Source organism: Nothoprocta perdicaria, unplaced genomic scaffold (genome assembly GCF_003342845.1).
Source record: "Nothoprocta perdicaria isolate Ctin4 unplaced genomic scaffold, notPer1 scaffold_235, whole genome shotgun sequence".
NCBI classification, from domain to species: Eukaryota; Metazoa; Chordata; class Aves; order Tinamiformes; family Tinamidae; genus Nothoprocta; species Nothoprocta perdicaria.
In genome coordinates, this window is record NW_020455461.1 from 962,165 (window position 1) to 965,391 (window position 3,227).

General features: G+C 44.3%; 1 protein-coding gene across 1 annotated transcript in view; it reads left to right on the top strand.

Annotated features, from left to right (window-relative positions):
• The window catches only part of PLEKHG4B (pleckstrin homology and RhoGEF domain containing G4B), a 52,700-nt gene that overhangs the window by 23,741 nt on the left and 25,732 nt on the right, over positions 1 to 3,227 (top strand). The gene's annotated exons all lie outside the window — the stretch shown is intronic.

Here is a 3,227-nt window from a genome sequence, read left to right on the forward strand (position 1 = left end):
GAAGAGAAGGCTGAGGGGGGACCTGATCAGCGTGTATAAATACCTCAAGGGAGGCAGTGAGGAGGAGGGGGCGGCCTCTTTTCAGTGGTGGCCAGTGATAGGACTAGAGGAAACGGCCACAAGCTGAGGCACCAAAAGTTCCACAGGAACTTAAGGAAACACTTCTTAACAGAGGGGGTGCCAGAGCCCTGGCACAGGCTGCCCAGAGAGGTTGTGGAGTCTCCTTCTCTGGAGATCTTTAAAATCCGCTTGGATGCAGCCCTGTGCCCCGTGCTCTGGGTGACCCTGCGTGTGCAGGGGGGTTGGACTGGATGACCTCTGAGGCCCCTTCCAACCTTGAGGGTTCTGTGATTCTATGATTTTGATCTGTGCCTTATGCTTGCCAGCTCCCGTTTTGGAGGCAAAAGCCTGCTATTTCAAAGGACTGTCTGTTCATCAGAGCTTTCTGTGCCTTTCAGATAAAAGGTAAGGAGGCTTGACACAGTTTTTGGAAAGCCCGATCGTTTTCCTGTTCCCTTTTGCATCTTTGTAGCTAGTCTTTTCCTTACTTCCTTGAATAGCACTTTGTTGCACCTCATTTCCCGTGCCCAACATCTGGCTTTGCCCCCTCCCATTCCTGTGCCTGTTTCTGAGGGGTTCCTGTCATTCTGAAGGTTCAATCCAGCTGGTTTTCCCCAGTTTGCCAACAAAATACTACCTATAGAAAAGTACCTGTGTCCTGATAGTTGAAAGCTGTGTTTTATCTTGWATGGGGATAAATGTTATCAGGCATTGGAATGAAATTATTGCATCTTACAATGGACATCATGAGGTGGTGATGTTCACCTCTGTTTACAAGAGGTGTTGAAGCGCAGGCAGTGCTTAACCAGCTCCCATTCTCCAGTACAAATGACATTAGGCTAGATCTGTGTCATCCTGATGTGTTTATCCTGGAAACAAGGACGCCCTTGAACTGGGTCCAAATGGCAGCCTCTGAAAACCGCATCTCCCAAGAGGATGCTGAGCTTGYGCAGGCCTGTGCTTGGGATTTAGGAAACAAATATCTGCTGGAATCYGCCTAACAGCTGCCAAAACCTCGTGCCTGGATTCATCAGTCCCTTCCAGAACTCCCCACCTTATCAGTAGTTGAAAGCTCTCATTCCCCCAGYCTCTTCATAAAACCTAGGCAAGTTTCTCTTTCCTTCCTCTGTCTGTGATTAGATCAACCTAAGATCAAGCGGAAACACAGTAACAAAAATGAGGAATAACTTACAAGTCAACTGGAGAAAAATACTGGCAACATCGTAATGAAGCCATTCGTCCCCCAAAAATGTAAGACAAACATATCGAAGACCTAGTTGCTGATAGGCAATTGGAAGCAATTATTGAACATCCACTCCACTCTGCAAGGGAGAGCTGTGTTTGCAATTACTGCCTTTGTGCTGATTATCTAGAACAACTGGAAACTGAATCCGTGCAAATGCACCGTGCAGTTGTGGTTCCTAGTCCTACTTCCCGCTCAGGTGCATGGCTCTTCCCATGGGGAATAAGGAAGGGGCCCGTGGGACTAGAAGTGTGGCAGGGTCAGGTCTTAACTGGAGATGTGGTCCTGGAGAATGAGCGGGGACAAAAGCAATTTTGCAGGCAAAGCTTTACGTTTCCATGGCTTTTCTGTTTTTCTTCCCTTCCACTTGTGAGAAATGTGYCTGTATCTATACTGCATGAACTGGAAATGTCTCAGAGGCAGGGCTRTTCAAGAAATGCCTTGGAGATTTACAGTATTCAGGCTGCAGTTGACAAGGGGAGAAGGGTTCATGATCCAGCGCTTGGTTGTCCAACATCCAGAATCCCTTGGGCTTTCAGCGTTAAGGGGTTTGGTGACTCCTTAGCTGCACCTGCAGAATGGGAGGCTTCATTGCAGGGAGCTCTCCAGCAGTTACGTGTTGCCTTAATGAGAGGTCTTGCAACCATCCAATGCCTCCTTCCTCACAACTGGCCTCAAGTTTTCTCCTCCTCCCTTATCCACCCCGTGGTATCTTGGCACTTTGCTGTAAAAGTGAATCCCACCTCCCAAAATTGCTGGTATAAAGACATTGGTCAATAACCTGTTTAGCATAACTAGCTGGAAGAAAAGTATTTCTGTCTCTAGATATAGATAYCTTATCCGTGAAGAGCAGGTTGAGCCCTTATCTCTTTTGTTCCCTTTAAGATCCTCTTGAGTGGATCCAATCCAAAAACAGTTGCCGAGGAAAGTTTTAAACCTGAGCATCTTTACATCCATCAGGCTTTCTCATTGAAGTTTAGTTGCTCTCTGATAGAAAACATTTATATTTACKTGTGTTTCTCACATGGATCGTAAGAGACAAATAGTAGATTGCAAGATTGCAGTGAGCAGCTGGCAAGACATCATTAGACATCCTAGTAAGTTTTTGTGTATTTTTGCCTTTGCTACATATACATTTCTATTTGTGTGTAGTAAGGTTCCTTTCCAAATGAGAATTTAATTGGGGAGTGTGCTYAGACTATTAAGCAGCTGATTCCTGTTTAATAAAAACACTTTATCAAGCCATTCCTTTAAATTATTATTTTTTTTTCTCTCCAGGAATAGTGAAAAAAGTTCCACGTATGACTATTCTATAGAACTAGCCTCAGTTGTAGCCGTAATGTTTTATTTTATGCCCTGTGATTCAGTGCACTGCAAAGTCAGCGTATTTGGAAAGAAGCCCCAAAATTGGTGTTATTAAAACCTGTGTTGAAAATGTCTTTCTTCTAACCAGAASTTTGCTTTAAGTTCGCTAATTTGTTTAAAAGATTTTTAAACAAGAAACAGGAAGAAGAACGTTTTTCTGGAGCAAGACTTAGCCTTTTTAAAGAGATTGTTAAGTGTTCCCTGTAGCAGAATCAACAGAACAGCTAATAAAAGGCAGTAACCTAAACTTGCTGTAAATCTAAGCCTTACATAAACTTTGGGGTTTGTATGAGACACATAAGTGGTCTGACAGGTGAACTTTCCAAGCTTCACTTGTACGTTTTACCATAGCACTCTGAAATTCCCTCCTCCATCAGCATTTTCTTTGTTCCTGGAAAAGCGAGGCCATTTTTGGGGCATTTCTCTTCCATCGTGTTCACGCGTCCCCTTCGAAGGCCGCACATCGAGGCCTGGTGCCCTATGAGCTCCTGACTCCCCATATGTATACACACACATATATATATAAATAGACTTCTTAAGCTCTCTTCTTGATCTTAAG